Source organism: Brachyhypopomus gauderio, chromosome 4, assembly GCF_052324685.1.
Source record: "Brachyhypopomus gauderio isolate BG-103 chromosome 4, BGAUD_0.2, whole genome shotgun sequence".
Taxonomy (NCBI): domain Eukaryota; kingdom Metazoa; phylum Chordata; class Actinopteri; order Gymnotiformes; family Hypopomidae; genus Brachyhypopomus; species Brachyhypopomus gauderio.
In genome coordinates this window covers 10,675,100-10,697,172 of record NC_135214.1, presented here as the reverse complement: position 1 = coordinate 10,697,172, position 22,073 = coordinate 10,675,100, and the positions used below count along the sequence as shown (strand labels likewise).

Sequence of the window (22,073 nt, the reverse complement as noted above, 5' to 3'; positions counted from 1 at the left end):
CGTTACCCAGATGAAGCCTCGTTATCCAGTCTGCCATCTCACCACATGGCTGCAGCTCCCTCAGCCTCCGCGTCCTCCACCCGCCCTGGTCCGTTGCCCCCGGCCAGCGGGGCAAGGTAGTGCCGGGAAGCGAGCTGGGGCAGAGTGTGGCGTAGTGTGAGGGGCCCGGGGCAGTTCAGACGGCCCTGCACAGACCTGTAGCACTGAACACTACCATCATTCCTGGAATTCCTGCTATGTGTGCAGCTGCTGCTACACACACACACACACACACACACACACATACACGCTACACCTTCTCCTCCCACGTCTACACTCTGCTCTCTCACTTATAGTTTAATTCTCTGTTTTGCAGCCCAACCCACCTTTGTAGGTTTGGTCATGTGGTCCGAGTGGCAGCCACGTGTCCCTGAAGGCCTCTCTTCTCACGGGAGCAGTGCACGAGACCACGGTGAGTCTCATGCCGATGTCAGATGAGGTTTAGGGAGACTCACTCCCACCTCACTGTCTCCACCCCTACCTCCATTTCAACCCACCTTCCCCCATACACAAACCACCCCTCACATATAGTCCCACCTGCACACAACCCCACCTCACAAACACCTCCACCCACACTCTCAGCCCCACACACATGCACCCCTACATGCACAACCCCAACCACGAATACACCTCCACCTACACTCACAACCCCACACACACCCCTACATGCACAACAGTACCCACACTCACACATATTCACACTCACAACCCCAAAAACACACACACCTCCCCACACACACACACCTCCACCCACACTCACAACCCCCCCCACACACACACCTCCATCCACACTCACAACCCCCCCCCACACACACACACCTCCACCCACACTAACAACCCCAACCACACACACACCTCCACCCACACACAGAGCTGTCAGAATTAGTGAGAGTAGGATATGGCCAGAAATGGAATAAGACTGGCTGGACAACAGAGTGGAACACACCTGTGGAACACACCTGTGGAACACACCTGAGATGCTTCTCCTCTCTGTCTCTGTGGAACACACCTGTGGAACACACCTGAGATGCTTCTCCTCTCTGTCTCTGTGGAACACACCTGTGGAACACACCTGAGATGCTTCTCCTCTTTGTCTCTGTGGAACACACCTGTGGAACACACCTGAGATGCTTCTCCTCTCTGTCTCTGTGTCTCCATACTGTGTCTGACATGTTTCACATGGATGAGTTCTAGCAGAGGAAGCAGAATATGTTTAGGATGCCATTACCATAACAGTTTTTTTATTTATTACTTTGTTTTTTGCAGTTTATCTCAGTAGGAGGCCAATGCTAATTTGCCTCTGATGGGTTTAGTTTTCTGGCCCATAAGCACTTCTGGGATGACATGTGTCTGCAGAAACAATGGGTCATGGCCATCTGGAGCCAGCTTCTTTTGTGGGGATATGACATCAGGGTGTTGTCTTACACACACCCACACACACACACACACACACACACACACACACACACACACACACACACACACACACACACACACACACACACACACACACACACACACAGGAGAGTTAGTTCAGAGGCTTGGTGATGCACAAATGGTCACAGGTATACTCTTCATCCTCAGGTCTCAACCACAACAGAGAAGGCCCTGAGCTCGTGTGTCTTTTGACTGATGGAATACTCAGGGTCTTAATCGACATCTTTGCATTTTGCGGCGGCGGAAACAGAGACATCTCTCATAACTCCACCACAAGGCAGATTACTGTGATGCATGAGAATACCTAATGCCCGGCTTAGCACTTGCTACTGGGTTTAAACCAGAGCTTCCAGTAGGAGCTCTAACAGGACCTGCGAGAGCCAGAACAACTCCAACACTGCAGTTGAGCAAAACGACTGAGACGGCGCACATTCTGGAAGCAAGAAACAGAAGTCACACACTGCCTACATTAGATGTTGTTGCAGTGTAGGAGAAAGATGAAGCAGAGGGTGTCTGAGAAACAGGTTGACCAGAGTGAGACTGTGTGAGAGAGAGTGAGGCTGTGTGTGAGAGACTGTGTGTGTGACAGTGAGACTGTGTGTGAGAAAGAATGAAACTGTGTGTGTGAGGGTGAGACTGTGTGTGTGAGCTAGGAATCAGTTCTAAAATGAGAGAAAACCCAAGTGAAATCATGTGTGAGATATGAATCATCTCTAAAGTGAGCAAAACCAGAATGAGACTGAGACTAAAGAGAATGGGTTCCCCCACAAGAAAGGAATGATGTACCTGCCTTTCTGAACAGAGGAGCCATGATGGACATCTGCTGGAACAGAGACTCACGGACAGAATTACAGACAAAGACTCACAGACAGAGGAAGACGAAGCCTGAAGAAGAGCAGCTGACACCTGGAGATAAAGGAAAATAACAGAGAGAAAATGACAGACAACATAACAGACAGAATATTACATACAGAATACAACAGACAAAATATTACAGATAGAACATAACAAATAACACATAACAGACATAATATAACAGAAAGAATATAACAGATAACATACAGAATATAACAGACAACAAAACATAAATTTAAATGTAAATAAGTGATTGTGATTGAGCTGTGATCGAGCTGTATGTGATTTAGTTGTATGTGATTGAACTGTATGTGATTGAGATGTATGTGATTGAGTTACATGTGATTAAGCTGTATGTGATTGAGCTGTACGTGATTGAGCTGTGATTGAGCTGTGTGGTTTAGTTTTATGTGATTGAACTGTATGTGATTGAGTTTGATTGAACTGTATGTGAGTGAGCTACATGCAATTGAGCTGTATGTGATTGAGTTACATGTGATTAAGTTGTATGTGATTGAGCTGTATGTGATTGAGCTGTATATGATTGAGCTGTATGTGATTGAGCTGTGATTGAGCCATATGTGATTTAGTTGTATGTGATTGGGCTGTATGTGATTGAGCTGTATGTGATTGAGCTGTGATTGAGCTGTATGTGATTTAGTTGTATGTGATCGGGCTGTATGTGATTGAGCTGTATGTGATTGAGCTGTGATTGAGCTGTATGTAAGTGAGCTACATGCGATTGAGCTGTATGTGATTGAGCTGTGATTGAGCTATATGTGACTGATCTGTATATATTTGATCTGTATGTGATTGGGCTTTGATTGAGCTATATGTGATTCAGCTGTGATTGAGCTGTAAGTGATTGAACTGTATATGATTGACACATCATTATGTGTGCAAATCACAAGTGAATTAGCAAGTATGTAAGTGAAAGTAGTGTGTGTTCTTATGCTCGTGTGTGTGTGTGTGTGTGTGTGTGTGGGCATGTTGGTGTGTGTGTGTGTGGGGGGGCGTGTTGGTGTGTGTGTGTGTGTGTGTTTGGGGCGTGTTGGTGTGGGTGTGTGTTGTGTGTGGGGGGCATGTTGGTGTGTGTGTGTGTGTGTGTGTGTGTGTGTGTGTGTGTGTGTTTGGGGTGTGTTGGTGTGTGTGTGTGTGTGTGTGTGTGTGTGTGTGTGTGTGTGTATTCTAGGCTGTGCAGTACTGAAGCAGTGCATGTGTACATGTGTGCATGGAGCGGTAAGAGCAGGTCTGTAATGGAGCTGCAGAGACTCTCATTATCTCTTCACTGCTCTCTCATGTGGTCACACAGCTGCAAGTGCTGTGCCTCGACCCTATCGTACTGGGGACTTTCCACCAGAGAGAGAGACAGACAGAAAGAGAGAAAGTGGGACTGAGAGAGAGGGAGAGAGGGAGAGAGGGGAGAGAGAGAAGGAGAGAGAGAGGGAGGGAGAGAGAGGGAGAGAGGGGAGAGGGGGAGAGAATCTCTTTATCACAGCTCGCAACAAATCTTTGCAGCATTTGTTGTTTCACTGGCATTTCAACAGCATATTAAAGCAGAGGGGCTAAGACACGCTCACCAAGATGCAAGGCACTGGTGGATCGGTGCTGTGTGTTCAGAGCTTTGAGCTCTGAGGAAATCGAGTGGATCGAATAACAATGTGGGCGATGAAGCATTCACAGGCTTAATGAGTCATAGAGTTTTTGCCTCAGGTCAAGATCTTCCACCTCACAGGAGGGGATCACAGAGACTTCCCTTAAGAAGACTTTATTCATGGTACTTTGTGGCCTTGGAGAAGAGGGACTATATTCAGATCACAGTAAAGGCATTAGTGAACAGTCCTCCCCACACAGTCAGTAGGCAGTGGATCAGATTATCAAGAGAAAGCCTCATCAAGTGCAAACTTTGGCTGCCCTGCAAAATATTCCAGTCAGTGGCATCTCTAATTGTTTTCAGTTGAAAGATTTACCTGAGCACATGGGACCAATTTCACATAAGTATTTCATGGGCTGCATTCCCCAATCATCTGGTTCCTACAACACAACAAATGGAGCTATTTAGCTGCTATTTATCGAGTTTCGTCATCCAGACTAAAGATTCCAAAGACTGCTGCCCAGACCCCTTCAGCACCAAACATGTCTGTCTACCAGTCTGTCTGCCGGTCTGTGTGTGAGTCTGTGTGTGAGTCTGTGTTTGTGAAACCACAGTTTCTTTTCTATATCAAATCAAGAAGTCACCAGGTTTACCTTTAACTGAGAAAATCTCTGTTTCTCTCTCTCTCTCTCTCTCTCTCTCTCTCTCTCACACACACACACACACACACTCATGCTTACTACTCTCTCTGTCTCTCTGTCCTCTCCTCTCTCTCTATCTCTCCTCTCTTCCTCCCTCTTTCTCTCCAGAGTTGAAAGAAGTAGACAAATTCTGTGCTTGTAGTAATGATCATGTAAAAGATTTTTAAATTGCACTAGTAATCAGACACTCTACACTTTCATTCTCTGTCTCCCTATCTGTATGTCCATCTGTCCCTGTCTCTCTATCTTTATGTCTGTCTGTCTCTGTCTCCTATCTCTTTCTTCAAGACAATTCCCTGTGTCCTCTAAGCTGAAGATTCCACTCTATGACAGATGAAAGATCTTTGGAACTATAGCTTTCTTTGACTTCTTTCCTGTCTCCTGTTTTGTTTAAACAAGTTTAAACGAGTTATGCTACATAAATCATGCATAAGACCTGATATGTCTGAATGATATATATTCAAGTACATTCAATAGATTTATCAACGTCTTTATTTTCAAATTGACCCCTTCATGACCTTTCATGCCCAAGATAACTGCGCATTCTTACTCCTGAGATGACATCATTCAGACAGAATTCTCACCTCACCTCCTACCTTCTCCATGGTCTCATCTCCTACCTGCTCCATGGTCTCATCTCCCACCTGCTCCATGGTCTCATCTCCCACCTGCTCCATGTTTGGTACAAGAGCATTTCTCCATTTCTCCTTATTTTAATCAAGCCACTTATCTTGGGCACCTGAGTGGAACAGCATTCCAGATAAATAGGCTTCAATTACTACACATGGCCTGTATGAGTGTGTGAGTGTGTGTGTATGAGTAGTATGAGTGTGTGAGTGTGTGAGTGTGAGTGTTTTTTGCTCCGGGGGGATTTTTGAGGGAATAGCTCAGCCAGGGATGTGAGAAGCAGACATGGGGCACGAGATGGTTGTGCTGTCAGTCAGGAGACGTCTGAATGCTTGTGAGAAACCTTTTAATCCATTTTCAGCTATGTCAGGTATCAAATCTCCTTAGACCAACCACTCAAAACAAGGCAATGAAAAAACATCACGATGAACATAATCAGGAAATAAAATAGTTTTACAAGTTCCAGCAGATTTTCAGAAGTTGTGGCTTTATACAATTAATATGATGTGCATTCGGTTTTGCTGTTAAATCATAATATTTCTTAGCCATTTCCTTCAACCTGTCCATACCAGTATGACCTCTAGTTTTGAAAACGATTGTATCAGGATGTGAAAATAAAGACTGCAGCGTTTGCACTGTTTGAGGAGATTGAACTACTTCCACATTGATAGACCTATGATGACTTTATTTTATCAGGCTTTCATAGAATCAGTTTTAGTATTCTCCTTAGTGGCATGGTTTGGTAACTTGACATTCAGAAAGAGGAATGGCCTGAATCAGACTGTAAAATGGGCAAGTAGGTTGATTGGTAAGCCATTACCCATCTTGGAGACTTTGTATGGCACACAGGTAAAGCGGGTAATGAGTGCAATTTTAAGGGATAGTACTCATCCCCTGTACAGTGAATTCAGGTCTCTTCCATCTGGACAAAGGTTTAGAGTACCAAAATGTAGAACGAGACGATATAAGGAGAGCTTTATTCCGGCAGCCATAACTCAGTCAAATAGGATGAATAGGACATAGAGAACTAAGGAATTGTATATGTATATGTGGTTCACTGTCTGTTTGTGTTTGTTCTAATTGTTTTTTAATTGTTTCTGCTGCTTCACATACTGTAAATCAAATTTACCTTTGGGTACAAATAAACTAACCTAACCTAACCTAACCTAACCTTGACACCTGTGCAGAAAATCAAGACAGCTTTGTATTTTAATGAACATGAATGAATGACACAAATACAAATTAAATGTACAGGCCAGTGCTCACTTATCCTACAAACATCAACATTCTACAAACACCAACATTCTCAAACACCAAGTCTTCTACAAACACCAACATTCTCCTACAAACACTAACATTCTCTAACACCAACAGTCTTCTACAAACACCAACATTCTCCTACAAACACCAACATTCTCTAAAACTAATAGTCTTCTACAAACACCAACATTCACTAAACACCAACAGTCTTCTACAAACACCAGTGTTCTTGAACAATTGCCAACATTCTAATTTTGACAGTCAGATTTCTTGGTCTTTGTTTTAGGTACAGTAAGTCATTTCACCCTTAGTTCAACACTATGGGTTCTGCTGTGTAATCTTTTCTGGTTCCATACATCTCTGGGGAACAGTTAGATTCAGGACCGGTTCTGGAATGACGTTTTCCCACATAGTTACCACTGGTCTCCAGCTTCACCAGGTCTAAATAAAGCTGCACAGAGTGGCATTCCCAGATGCTCTGCTCAGTGCAGGAGACCACAGGCAGCACCCGAGCCTACACAGATGGCCCTCGGTTCAACCATCTCAGTGCCTAACCTCACCCCTCTCTCTCACCCTAACCTCACCCCTCTCTCACACACCTCATAAACCCTAGAATCCTAACCCTATAAACCCTAGAACTATATGAAGATCATTAACATTGCTCTCTCTTCCTCAATCTCTCTCTCCCTCCCCCTCCCCCTTTCTGTCTCCCTCTACCTCCCTCCCTCTCCTTCTGCACCTCTCTCTCTCTCTCTCTCTCTCTCTCTCTTTCTCTCACTCTCCCCCTCATGACATCATATCTCTAACACTGGTAATGATCAAATCAATTTGCATAAAAGAAACAACAGATCTCTTCTTCTGTGTTTTAGAGTTTATACATGTGTGTCTTTTCCATCACTTCATTTGTGTTTTCTAACTGCCCTTCTTTCCAGGATTTTTTTCTTTTTTTCAGAAAGTTTTCTTTTCTTTTCTGATATGTCACTAGAATGTATGGTGAAGGCATACCAGAATATAATGGAATGTTTGGTGAAGTCAGACTAGAATGTTTGGTGAACTATAATGTTTGGTCATACAAGAATATACTATAATGTTTGGTGAAGTCACTAGAATGGTGAAATCAGACTAGAATGTTTGGTTAAGTCATACTATAATGTTTGGTGAAGTCATACTAAAATATACTAGAATGTGTGGTGAAGTCACTAGAATGGTGAAGTCATACTAGAATGTTTATTGAAGTCACTAGAATGTTTGTTGAAATCACTAGAATGTTTGGTGAAGTCATTAGACTGTTTGGTGGTGACTAGAATGTTTAGTGAAGTCATACTAGAATATACTAGAATGTTTGGTGAAGTCATACTAGAATGTTTGGTGAAATCACTAGAATGTTTGGTGAAGTCACTAGAATGTTTGAGGAAGTCACTAGAATGCTTGATGAAGTCACTAGAATGTTTGGTGATGTCTAGAATGTTTGGTGATGTTTAGAATGTTTGGTGAAGTCACTAAAATGTTTGGTGAAGTCTTACTAGAATGTTTGGTGAAGTCACTAGAATGTTTGGTGGTCACTAGAGTCTTTGGTGAAGTCTTACTAGAATGTTTGGAGGTCACTAGAATGTTTGGTGTAGTCACATTTTTGGTGGTCACTAGAATGCTAAACCATAACTGGGTCAGTAATTTCATAATGGAGATAGTCTGCAGTCACTCCAAGTATTCTGCAGTCACTCCAAGTATTCATGTTTCATATGCTAATTAGCTGTTCTATGTATACACTGATTGATGTCAACCACCAAATGATTCTATTTTTAAGATTGTAACATTTATAACAAAACTTATTATAAATTAACAAGTAACAAAACTTATTATAAATTTCAGGTAGTTTCTGCCATCTCACAGGTCTGTAGGTAATGGCATTTTCCAATGAATTCATAATTTTATATAAAAACACAAATAAAAGCCCCCATGGCCACTCTATGGCGTGCAGGAGTACAGTGGGTGATGTCTTACATCGCTGTGTTACCCTGTGTGGGCTGCCCAGCCAATCAGACCACACAATTTGTACAATTAGTGTCACCCTGAAGTTTAATGGCTATCTATCTATCACAAAGCGCCCTAAAATCTGCAGACTGAAATGAGAGACTACCACAAGACAAATCAACAGCACAGCTTTTAAATTACAAGTCTGGGTCTTCGCGGAGGTACGATGTCAAGCGCTTAGTAAAGGGGCTTAACTATTTGTAATAGCTTAAAGTCTTTGATTTGTACTTAAGTGGTGACCACAGACCAAGTGAAACAGCCTCTTAGATAAAACTGGCCTCAGCTCATAAAGAGGTCATTAGCATTCCTGGGTAGGGGCCTTGGAGCTGGAGGGCAGGATGGACAGTGTTTTTTGCTTTTCCAGGGAAGAAGAGGAGATAGAGCGTGATGTGAGTCATGTGGTGTGTCACATGGTGTGAGTCACGTGGTGTGAGTCACGTGGTGTGAGTTTTGCTGCCCAAGGGACATGGAGCAGTCTTCTGAAGGAACTCTTGAGATGAGCTGGTCGCACTTTAATCTGACACTCAGGTTAAAGGTGAGAGACCTCACACTCAGCCACTCCTGGGATTACGTGGTTAACACTCAGACACTCCTGGGATTATGTGGTTAACACTGAGACACCCCTGGGATTACGTGGTTAATACTCAGACACTCCTGGGATTATGTGGTTAACATTCAGACACTCCTGGGATTATGTGGTTAACACTCAGACTCCCTTGGGATTACGTGGTTACTGTGTGGAGTTACTCGGAATATTGTGGACATGTGTGACCATGCCAGAGTCAAATAAGCATGTCTTAAATCCTTGCTTACATTTTGTCATGTAACAGAATGTGAACATACGTGTGTTAATGTGAACATGTGTGTGATAATGTGAACATATGTATGTGTTAATGTAAACATGTGCGTGTTAATGTGAACATACGTGTGTTAATGTGAACATATGTGTGTGTTAATGTGAACACAGATGTGTGTTAATGTGAACGTGTGTGTGTGTGTGTGTGTGTTAATATATACATTTGTATGTGTTAATGTGTGCATGTGTGTTAAAGTGTACATGTATGGTAATGACAACATGTGTGTGTGGTAATATGTAGTTCATGTGTGGTAATGTGTGTAGAAGCAGCAGAGAATTGGACAGCAGAGGAAAGATGGCTCCAGGTTATAATCAATCACAAGATCCAATCTCAACCATTTCCCCAACACTGCTGGTGCAGTGCTACACTCTAAACGCATGCTGAGAATGAAGCAGTGAGATTATGGGAAATCCTTTGTCATTGCGAGACTAATCTCTGGGCTGCTGTGAGGTCATGCAAGATCACAAACACTGAGTGGTTCAGGGGACCTTTTCTCAGAGAATTACATCTTGTGTGGTTTCATGACCTTCACCTCCCATCTCTACTAGCTGCCTCCCCGTGTGGAAGGGTCATTCCCAAAGCACGTTTGCCAAACCACTCACTGCTAGAAAAGGGGATTTATAATGAGCCAATCACATCCAGATGACAACTGCACCCAGGTCACCCAGCACAAAACATCTGCAGTTTGGTGCCACTTAAGTGGAGAACCTGGTAAACAGCACCATTAGTACTAGAGTAGTGGAGAACCTGGTAAACGGCACCATACTGTAGTAGTGGAGAACCTGGTAACCTGAGCACCATTAGTAGTGCTTCCAGTGTTAGATAAATGCACTGAAATAAACAACAGCCCCCATAATCAAAAATCTGAGTAAAAGTGAGAGATGAAGGGAGAGAGAAACTAGAAGAGATAGAGAAAGAAGTGGCATAGAAACAGAGAGAAACAGAGAGAAAGACTAAGGCAAGAAAAACACAGAAAGGTAAAAGGATAAAACCAGTAAAAGAAAGAAGAGAATCAGAGAGAGAGAGAGAGAGAGAGAGAGGATAGAGAAATGCTAATTAAAGCCATGCAGCTCCTTTGTGGTGTGTGAAATAAAGAAAGATCAAACACACATAGACAGACGTGTTCTCATGCGGGAAAGTCTGATCTGTGGGAGATAAGAGACACTGAAAACAAAACAACCCCACAGGATGGACCTCATCCATTTCTCCCTCTCTACTAGAGATGCCTACCACTGCTGTGTTATGTTTGTATTAATTGTCTGTTCTTTGACTCTCTCTTCTGTATTGTTCCTGGCATATAGTCTCCTGATTAACGCAGGAAGAGGTACATCTCTCTCACTCTGTCTCTCACACTGTCTCATGCTCTCTCACTCTTGCTTTGTCTCTTTGCCCCTCTCTCTCTCTCTCTTTGCCTTCTAAAATAACTAGCACCACTGAACCAGAGCAAGAAAGCAATTTATTATCTCAATTACTGACTATAAATCTGCCCAAAAAGTTTTTAACTACTTCTTAAACTATAAACAACATTATAAACTATAAAAATCAGCTCTTCACATGTACACGAGGCACATACATTAATCACACCAAAACACAAAATTATGTGTTACTAGTTCATTTGAGCATATTGTCAATATTGCTGTTGGACTCTTTGGATAATCCTGATCATATATGTACTTTAATGTGTTCAGCCATTGAAGTGAAATGTAAGGATTAATCATCTGTCACTACATTTGCAATTAGGCACCAATACAGGGGAGTAAGACAATGGCAACAACTGGCTATGCAAACAGATATGTTGTTAATGTAATGTCCAAATTGAATTGACCTTAATCCTTATTTGATTTAATGTATTTCATTTCAATTTCTGTATAACATATCCAGGTCAACACAGGCAATCTTTAAAGCACTTCAGCTGAAAGACGAATCAGATGCCTTCCCACACCAAGACGACTTCCCCTTGACTTCCTCTCCACAGTTCCCTCCTCGTCTGAGCCCTTCCTCCCCACCCTCAGCTTTTCCTGCTCATTAGAGGCGGAGCCTGAGTTTCCATGAAGCTGCTTAATGGCAGTATGGATGAGAAGGTAAAAAGCGCTGTATTAATAAACCGAGTAAACAGGTGTTTGTTTGGAGCAGGTGGATTGATAACAGTGTACCTGGCATCTTTTTTCTCTCTTATCCAGCTGCTTTAGCATAACAAGTCTATATCACTGATATTTATTCAGTCGAAAATAACTTCACATGGCAACTCTAATGGGGAAATGATTGCAGTGACAGTCGCTTGTTTACAGGAGAACTCTGTTGTACTATGAACACAAACATGGCGGCGCTGCGGCAGCTCCTCCCGCCTTGCTCCGTTTTCCCATCACTCCCTGCGGTTCCCGCGGCTTCCCATGCACGTGACGTTCTAAATTGCTGACCAGGTTAAAAATAACCGTATAAGTATTGTGGTACCACGGATCTGTTACACAACACGGCCCTCGGTAAATTGCGGCCGCGTCCCGTGTACCGGATCTGGCGGGGCTTTGCAGGCAGCTGCTCTGCGGCAGCGTTACCGTGGTGCCGCTGATGTTTCCAGGCCGAACTCTCGGGCCGAGTAAAGGGCGAGTGGACCATCAAACGGCGCGCAGGCTCCCGCGGGGACACACCCTCGCTGCGGCTTCCTTCACAAATATTAAAGAGCGATCCTTTCCTCGGGACACCACTGCGCTTTCATGCGCTGCCAGTTTGCGGTTGCGTAAATAAAAACTGCCATGCACTCATTCATTTGAGCGTTTAATATCTGAGAATCTAGTGAAATCCCAAAATATACAAGAAAACACGCGCGTATCCTGCTGACCAGCTGCAGAGACGGTCCGACAGCCGCGTTTGGTCTTTTCTCTTATTTTGCGTGTATTCAGACTCTCCCCAAAAATGTGCATTAGTGTTCCTGTAAGGTTTCGCGGAATCTAAAGCCAATATTGATCCGTCTGCGCTGGTCTTTATAACGGGCAGAACGCATGGGGCGTTTACGCCGAGGCCCGGCCTCGAGGACGCGCTCGCGCCTGGTCACGCGCACCACGCGCACGCGGGCATTAATTCTGCAAGCCCAAATTCAAAACAAGAGTAGCGTGATTTCAACTCAAAGCTCTTCGAACCTCGATTTACTTTACACACACCTGTGAAACATATTTCGTCGAAGATTAATAATGGGTGTATTCACCTTGACATAAAATGTATAGACATATGCGTCCGTAACACTGCATTTTAGTGAAGAGTTTGAAACGGCGTGACCGTGACGGTCCGTCTGTGGTTGACGTCGAGTCTTTTGGCAGGTGTAATTTCCCACACCTTCCTGTACAAGCTGAGCCCTCTGCTATAAACACGGAGCAAGGAAAGAAACCCAGTCAGCAGGTAGAGAGCTCTGTGAACCGCGTAAGGCAAACCTTCCTCACTGGCATCTGGCATGCAGGTGGGGTTCGCTCTCGGCTCGGCTCAGAGATGACTCAACCCGGGGGTGTACCGCCTCTACAGGACACTGCGGGAACTACAGCTCCGGTACCGGATTAACCTTAAACGTATTAAACGTACTGCTCCGTTCGTTATCTAGCGCGTGGAGGAAAGATCATTCACTTTTTTGTGCATATATACATTGACGATTTCTGTTTTTTCTGTTTCTGTTTTTTTTTTTTTTAAGTACGTGACCGTGAATATAAGTATTTAGCAATCCTATATCTATGGAATGCAGATATACATCTTTATGCGTGTATCACAGTACCAGTTCAGAAGGCCATCACTGTGTTCGGTGCGACGTAATATAGCGGAGAATACTAATAGTCATTAGACTATAAATGTCATTAGACTAATAATAAGTCATTAGACTATAATAGAAAATAATAATGAAATCTCTAGTTTATTGTGAATGAATGAATGTGTTATGTGAGCGGCACTGTTGCTGACACATTACAATAAAGCGGTGAATTAGATTTTTTACAGTATAGGCTACAGATAAAAGATACAGCAGCTGAGCAGTGTGTGTGTGTGTGTGTGTGTGTGTGTGTGTGTGTGTGTGTGTGTGTGTGTGTGTTTGAGTGTGAAAGACAGAGCGTGAAAGTGTGTGAGTGCAAAAGAATAAAAATATGTGAGTGCATGTGTGTGTGTTTGAGTGAATGAATGAATGTGTGTGTGTGTGTGTTTGAGTGTATGAATGAATGAATGTGGATATGTGTGTGTTTGAGTGTATGAATGAATGTGTGTGTGTGTGTGTGTGTGTGTGTGTGTGTGTGTGTGTGACGGAGTCTGCGTCTGTGGGCTGAGGAAAAGGTCCTCAGAAAGTTCACGATGACTCAATCAGGATTTATATGGTTATTTGTCACTATCATTTATATTCTCCTCCATGGTGGAGCTACTTAGAAACCCCAGAGACCTACAAAGCATTCCACATTTAGCAGAATAAAGACTGTCCCATGCGGACAATTTTGCCATCTGTAGACTGTATAAGCCTTACTCACACATCTATGAATGCACATGAACACACACACACACAAACACACAAAGCCGGAGTGTAAAGAACCCAACACCTATAAGGAAGATCTTCTTGTTTATATTTCTATAATAACCCTCATGGCAGTGCAGACGCATGTAGGCTCACAGATGTGCTGCTATCTCTCCCAAACCAACAAGATGGTACACGTGTATCCAGAGAGCAGACATTACCAGGACAGGAGGGAGTGACACTCCACAGTGCGGCATTACTGTCTGCCCAATTACTTCTGTCTTTCAGTCTGACAATAAAGTGCATGTGAGGGATCTGCATGTTTAATGTCTTCTGGTGTTGTGTGTGTGTGTGTGTGTGTGTGTGTGTGAGAGAGAGAGAGAGAGAGAGAGAGAGAGAGAGAGAGTGTGTGTGTGTGTGTGTGTGCGCGCGTGCGAGAGAGAGTGTGTGTGTGTGTGTGCGCGAGAGAGAGAGAGAGAGTGTGTGTGTGTGTGTGTAAGAGAGAGAAAGAGCATTTGTGATTTGTGTGTGTTCTGAGCATTGTAGCACTGGCATGATTCTGGCCAGTGCGAGGTGAGTTAATGATCACACAGGTTACAGGGCTGCATACACAGAGCACTCAGAGCGGAGAGGTGCTGAACACGTCTGAGACCGATGGCCATCATCTGTAACTCTGTCTGTAGTGTTAGTATTAGGTCATTGATAAAATTAATACAGTAGCGAGATCCAGTTACTTCCGATTAAGACTTTTATCTAATGCTAAACCTTTTTATCTTTTTCCAATTTTGGAGAAGTAATTCACGTTTTATCTCTTCACATTTAGACTACTGTAACACTCTTTATGGGTCTAGGACAGAACACAACAGCAACGTTGCTGACCTGCACTTGGAAAAGAGAAGATATTACGATATTAGAAGATATTACGATATTAGAAGATCCACCTGCACTTGTCTCTCTTCATCATCCCCCTGTGGTTTCTAGGATACATCTTAAGGTTTCATCATTAGTTTAAAAGTCTTAGCGTACATCAGCTCCAGGTTATTTAGTAGAACTGTTGACAGCTTACACTCCTCTGAGTTCTGCCTGGTGGTGTCCAGGCTGCATACTGGTGCTTCCAGCAGGAGCTACTGGTGCCTCTACTTTAGCAGTATTTAAACATCAAAATTTATTTCTATTAATGTAATTTTGATTTGTTTTTCACAGCTTGTGTATGAAGTGTATATTTATTATTCTTTTTTGCTTATGGATTGTCTTATTGTACTTATTCTGGTTCAGATCTTGGTCTGGGGAGATTCTGGTTCTGTTCTTAGTCTAGGGAGGTTCCTCTGAAACCAGCATTCCTGCCCTGTTTAGTACCAGAAGACAACTGGTAATCTGGTAACACCTACAGACATGGCGTGGGACTGAGGACTGAGCTGTCAGCGGCCGAGTGGTTCTGAGCTCTGTAATGACTACAACTCCAGAAAACTATTGTGGATGATGTGAAAAATGAGACTGGTTATTTTTAGAGACAGTTTCCTTACGATGTAGCTTCCATCTTGTGGCGTGAAAGAAAAATCACTAGAGATGTTTGCTGTTCTTTGCCTGAAGTCAAATCCAGAAGACGGGACGCATCCTGCTGGCTTGTTCCTTTTTAATCTTTTGAGAAAGCAAGTGAGGTTGACATCATAGCAGTGCCAAGATACAAAAGGTGAAGGTGATGGAATCCATCTGTGTGGAATCATCTCTATCTCTGTGTGATGTTTTGTGAAGCTTTTTGCTCCTGGTCTCTGTTCTTCTCCCTAAAACAACACAGCATCTTCCCCTGCTACACCAAACCCTAATGGGCCACCCCTGTATTTTGCTCCTAATGACGGATCTTCCTCCTACGGCCTCAGCACACACACACACACACTTTCAGTTTTGTTGAGATTCTGTTATTGAATTATGTACATCTGTGCTTCAGTAAAATGTCTAAAGGTCTAAAAAGTCCCACATAGGGAGTTCGAAAGTTCTTTCACATGAATGTAGGAATTCTAAAAAATGTGAGTTTTCCTTATATCATAAAACCATCATATAAGAATTCTTCTATGGAGGTTAACTCTTAGACAAAAGCCTGTTTTATGTGTTCTGAACTAGGCCACGCTACGTTCCAGCTGTTTACTGTCTCACCAACTCTGGGAACTGGCACAGTGTGTCTCAGACTTCAACTGATTGCAGTTTCAGAAAAAAATCAGCACGACCAGTCTGGCATCTATTTGTTTGTGTTTGAGGTCTGAGGTGCGTTCAAATGAAGAATCCAGGAAAGAACCCGTATGTAAAACACCTCCAGCTGCCAGACAAAAACGGAATCACGTGATTGTTCCTACCTCGGGTACATATATGGCGTAACAATTTTTACAAATTATGTCTCTGTCATCAGTCAGATGTTTGTTGATGCACGACTCCGTGTTCAACTGGAGGGGGATTGCCTGTTTTATGCAAGCGAATATATTTGGAAATGTTCGGTCACTGTTTATAGGACTATGTGTGCGAGGCGAATGTTTGAAACGATTCCGTGGAAACAGGCAGTGTTTAGGGCTAATAGTCTCTCTTTTTAATTGCGGGAAATTGAGTTCAGATGTGCGTCGCGGGTTGATCATCTCGGCTCGAGCTCCCTCGTCATGTCTTATAAAACCACATGAAGACGTCGCTGCTGTGGTGTGATGGCGAGGCCGAACCCGAACGCCACCCAGGCACTGTCGGGCCACTCCGAGATAACAAAAGCAACAGCAAAACTAAAACGCTTTCAGTAGCCTCACTTACTGCACATTTTTCGCATTTTTAAAGACAGTTACATTCCGTTTAGCTGGGATGAAAACAGATGGTGAAATTGGGGGCCCCTCCCTCCCTCCCTCTTTCTCTCTCTCTCTCTCTCTCTCTCTCTCTCTCTCTCTCTCTCTCTCTCTCTCTCTCTCTTTCTTCAGTAGCACTTGACATGAATCACGCTGTAGAATTTCCAAAACCACTGACCATAATGCGCAGTGGGTCGGCACGACTCTGCTGGTTCGGAAGAAACCCAAACGTGGTCTGCTTATTCCTCTGAGCCAGGAGGACGAGGGCATATAGGCGTATGTCTGAGCGAACATGAGTACCTTTCTTCTGGAAATAAGTGATCACATCACAACATTTATGTTTTACGGCATAACAACTGCACTGTTTTAAAGGATAATCTAAATGATGATGTTTAAACTCAATCTGCCCTCGCGGACTAATAACACGACTAATATTAGTCCACGAGGGCACTTTATGGTAAAAGTTCTGTTTTATGGTTCTCTAATGATCCTGTTGTTGTTTAGTGCGCCTGGCACGTAGATGCGCGGGCAGGACGGGACGCACACGCTCCTATACCCAGAACGATCATTCTGATGGAGCTTCGCTTCGTTGTGTTCCTCTCTTTAATCTGACGGGTGGTGGTGATGCGCTATAGGGGGAGAAGGTGACCAGAGTGCAGCGCGGCTCTGCTCGGTCCACATGTGCTGCTGGTTTTGGACCAGGTGGTCTGGAGTTCACTGAGAAAACAGGCCAGAGGACTGAGCGCGCGCTCTGCGGCGACAGATCCGTCTGGGAGGGCTGCCGTGGTACCGGTACCGGGACCGTTCCAGCCACCTGTCGATAGGAATGCGGCCGCCTCGCGCGCCCCCTGCACAGCTGGCAGATTAACGGGGTGAGTCCTCCATCTTTCAGACACAACTACCCTCACACTTCGGGCCTGGAGGGCGTCCTGAACCTTTTAACTCGAGGTCCGCTTTCTTCACCTGGAGGGGGAAGAGAACCTCAGCGATGTTGTCGCGGGGGCGGGTGGTCCGCCCTGTTTGTTTTTGCTGAACTGCTGAAGAGCCCACGCTAACTCTCCAAAACGACAGCGCGCGTGTGTGTATGTGTGTGTTCCTCATCCTTAAGTACAAAAGTTTGGAACTTCAAACTTGACGTGTTCGTTGTGTGTGTCTTTAAGCGGCGTCGCCCTCACTTCGTCATTCACTGCTGTCATAAAACACCGCAGGGCACCAAGTGATGCTCATATAAACGTATTTATATATTTTCCCTCAAATGAAGCGTTGAACATTTCTCCGGTTGATCGGAGTTCCCGGTGCGTTTCCCGCCCTAGGAGAAGACGGGTTTATTTTGGGAGGCCGGTGGGGGACGCTTCGTCAAATTCTGCGACGCAGACAACGGGAGTTGTGCGTAATGGATTTAGCTGCGGGGTCATTGGTGGCGTTAATAATTGGGGCTCCGTCTGTTCCCGGCAGTGCACCGACACAGCAGCGCGGAGCCTCGCATGAAAGCGCCTGACTTCAGCCACGGAGCGCAGACAACAGCGCCACCTGCTGCCTGAAGGCCACTTCAGGAGTCCCTCGTTTCTACTCGAAGGGTTGCCTGGCTAATGACGTCCCCTTTTTCCAGTTACTGGTAAGAGAACATTTAAGGGTGGGTGTCGATACAGTAGGTCTGTCACACTTTCCTAATATCCAATTTTCCTAATGTCATACTTAAAAGGTCAGCCATTGTACCAGTGCAGTCCACATGGGACCTGTGATAGAACTTTTAAAAATGCTGAATGATTTCATGAATGATTTCATGAATGATTTGTTTAATTGATCTGCCCCGTGATCTCATCCACCTGTGATGTCACCCCCAGCATTTCATACTCTGAGCGTGTGACACGTGACTCTGTGCACGTTTAAACATGAGTGTCCGTGCCATCCTGTGTGTGTTTGGATGTGTGAATACTGCTGTGAGTGGGAGACGTCCTGCGTTTGTCCCGCACTGGCAGGAACTCTTACACGCTCGCAGGTGGCTCTGGTGTTCTTGTGCTTCAGGCTGGGAGATGCGCACCAATATGTTCACCAGTGCTGCAAACGAACAGGCTGTAGTTGTGTGCACGGTTCTCCTGCCTCTGCAGCCTCCGGCACTTTACCGTGTTTACATTGTGGTTATTAGTTGTTTACGGTGTTTACATTGTGGTTATTAGTTGCTGCTCATCATGGATGTTCATGTTCTTATGTTTAATATAAAATGTTTTTTCTAAGGGATCATCTGATTTGTTATAGTAGCCAAACATTTCAGAATCAGTATTTGTACTGGCCTGTATTTCCGCATGACGTCAGTACCTCCCCTCTGCTGCTGTGGACGCTTGTGTTTTACCCTGCACTGGGGTAGATGTGGGGTCACACCAAGCCACAGATGCACTTGTGTCTGGGTTACATTCAGTCCCACATTTGCGTAGACTAGTCTAAACTTGTTATGGGGACTGAAAGTAGTCTCTAAACCAACATGTCCCTTCTGTCATGTCTTATGAGCCTGTGTGTGTGTGTGTGTGTGTGTGTCCTTTATTTTTCCTGTTGCCTAGCTGCAGTGATGCTCTGTTCCCCCTCTGCTCTTCCTGTGTGTGTGTGTGTGTGTGTGTGTGTGTGTGTGTGTGTCCGTGTCCCAAAGTGCCACAGAGGTCTGCAGGTTGTGGCTGCTCCATAGTTCCCTAGCAGTGAAGGAGAGAGAGACGGACGGAGGGAGGGAGGGAGGGAGGGAGACGCATCAGAGGGAGGGAGGCGTCAGACACTCTGGCGGAGATGTGTCTACTGGGTACAGGCCAAGGGTTTGTCACTTCTCCCTAATCCTCCTTTATTCCTTAGGAGACATCGTATGTTCGCAGGTCTTCTACATACTGCTGATCACAGTGCTGATAGATCAAATATGAAGATTGCTTCTCATCAGATTTGGTTCATATAATACAGGTGCACAGATTATAATAATTATTAAAAGATTGGTAGGTGGAAACCTTTTCAACAGCCCATTCTCCAAGAAAACCCACAAACTGCCCCACGATTACCACCGCTGGTCTAATGACGTGCCGCTGGTCCGTCTCTTCCACCGACATGTGCACAAATTGAATAATGGGCCGTCCTTCATGTGAAGAGCCTCCAGTGACAGCTGGCGAGGAATAGTGGCTGTTTGTTGGGAGTCTGGCCTGGCGCTGTGGGCTGCTGAAAGGAGCCGTCTGTCATGAGGAGGAATATTGAGCTGATAGAGCTCGCGGTGTATGATTTCACGGGCTCCTGCCTGAAGTTATTAAATATTGGCCTAAAGTGCTGAAGGCTGTTGCTGACAGGAGCAGTCATCAGTGGTCCTCCGAGCAGCACGCCCGGCCTGTCACGTGCTGACTGGGCTGAGCCTGACCCCTGGTGTTCTGTGTTGGTACTGCCCATAGATGAGCTAAAGAAAACAATTCTTTGTTCATAAACTAGAGTGTAAGTGTTCATTAGAGGCACTGCCATATACATTTTATAGTATAAAATTCAACTGCACTATATGGGCAGTGTTTTGGAATGCCCACATTACACCTGATCTCACCTCTGCAGCTCCAGCTGGTTCTCCCCTGTGGAGGATGTCTGCTCTGGGCTTTGTGTAGGCGCTCCGGCCTTTAGACCATGTCTGGAATATTTGCCGATTCATCCAGACGAGCGTTTGTGAGGTCAGACGCTGATGGTGGATGAGAGGGCCTGGCTCACATTCTCCATTCTAGTTCATTCCAAAGGTGTTTGATGGAATTGAGGTCAAAGTTCTGTAAGCCAGCTTTCTGCCACCCCACCGTGCCTTTGCGGACCGTGCTTTGTGTCCTATGTGTTCCAGTTGTCCTGATGGGCTGAAGCTGGACCTGTGCTGTCTGCCCCGGCACACGAGCCCAGAGCATCATCTCTCCACCAGGCTGCAGTCGTGCAGGTGATGTTCTCCTGTGCTCCTGTAGCCAAATCCAAACACGTCCATCACACAGATGGAGCCAGGCAGAAGTGTGATTACCCCAGTGGTGAGTGCTTCACGCCACCCAGCGCCGGGCCTTCTGCTCGCTGGTGCCAGGTGTGCACGCAGCTCTCGGCCCACGGTTCCTGTGCTGATGGTGCAATGGAGGTTTGGGATTCTGACGTGACCAGCAGAGCTTTGGAGACCTTTACGCTCCATGTGCCTCAGCGATTGGAGATATATATATATATATATATATATATATATATATATATATATATATATATATATATATATATATATATATATATATATATATATATATATATATATATATATATATATATATTATATGAATGAATGGGCTACAAGTGTAAATGATTACACTGTAACTCACTTGACAACAACTCTTAGCAGTGTCTCCAATGTGCACACGTGGACTAGAATTGCTATGAAATGTACCATTCATTTAAAACTGTTTCCATTTTTATTTGCATTCATATTGAGGATGAGCAGTCTGCCACGTCGGCTGTGAGCATATCTGATATGGCCCTCAATCACCTTTTTAATAAATATTAATAATTCTCTCAGCAGCTTATGCAGCCAAATCTAAATCATGACCATTTCCAGGACTGTAGTGTCATTTCTCTGCAATGGATATTCTCCTATTACAAAATCTTTAAAATTACTTGTTTTTCACCGTTCTGATTAACGAATAGTACTCCAGTTCAGCAGGTGAACGTGTATTTAATAATTGCTACCAATTTTAACATCTTACTAATTGTATTTTATTTTATGCCTAGTTAGAAGCACGTTAGTGTGCCGCTGTGTTTAAGCTAGCTATAGGTACAATTTTTTTAGTGGCGCCAGAGGCCGCCTGGTTCACAAAAAACTCTGCACTTACGTCAGCTGGCCACAAGGAGGAGCAGTTTCACTTTGGGGAATGTTAAAGCTGCGACAGCACTGCGGCAGCACAGAGCACGTGCGCTACTTCTGTGCCACTTATGTGATTCGCCGTTTTTTTACTTGGTGAAATATATTTGAGAAGCAAATGTGCTGAACTTGCATTGCTTGTGAGTCTTCCAGATATTGAATTTGTTCGCATGTGGCCTTTGACCTGCTGTTTCCTTTTCTGGGGGACGTCTCCAGCACTGGGTTGACGGTTTAACCTGTTGCGTTTAGTTACTTGGTAATGGTTTGGTTTGACTGTTGATTAGTCAGCTTCACCTATAGACTTGTCATGAGGTGGCATAAGTGTATAAATGGTCCTAAATGGGCTTCTGTGTTGTTATAACGGGACTTCTGTAATTTTATAGTGTGTGTGTGTGTGTGTGTGTGTGTGTGTGTGTGTGTGTGTGTGTGTGTGTGTGTGTGTGTGTGTGTGTGTGTGTGTGTGTGTGTGTGTGTGTGTGTGAGATAGTTACATAAAGTACTTTGCGAGTCCCTGC

The 22,073-nt window shown here is 44.4% G+C and overlaps 1 long non-coding RNA gene across 1 annotated transcript; it reads left to right on the top strand.

Moving 5' to 3' along the window:
- Positions 1-17,270: 17,270 nt before the first annotated feature.
- LOC143511593 (uncharacterized) lies at positions 17,271-20,793 on the top strand. The gene is made up of 3 exons (XR_013130180.1): positions 17,271-17,557; positions 18,141-18,300; positions 20,518-20,793. It is a non-coding gene; the product is annotated as an uncharacterized LOC143511593 (long non-coding RNA).
- Positions 20,794-22,073: the final 1,280 nt, after the last annotated feature.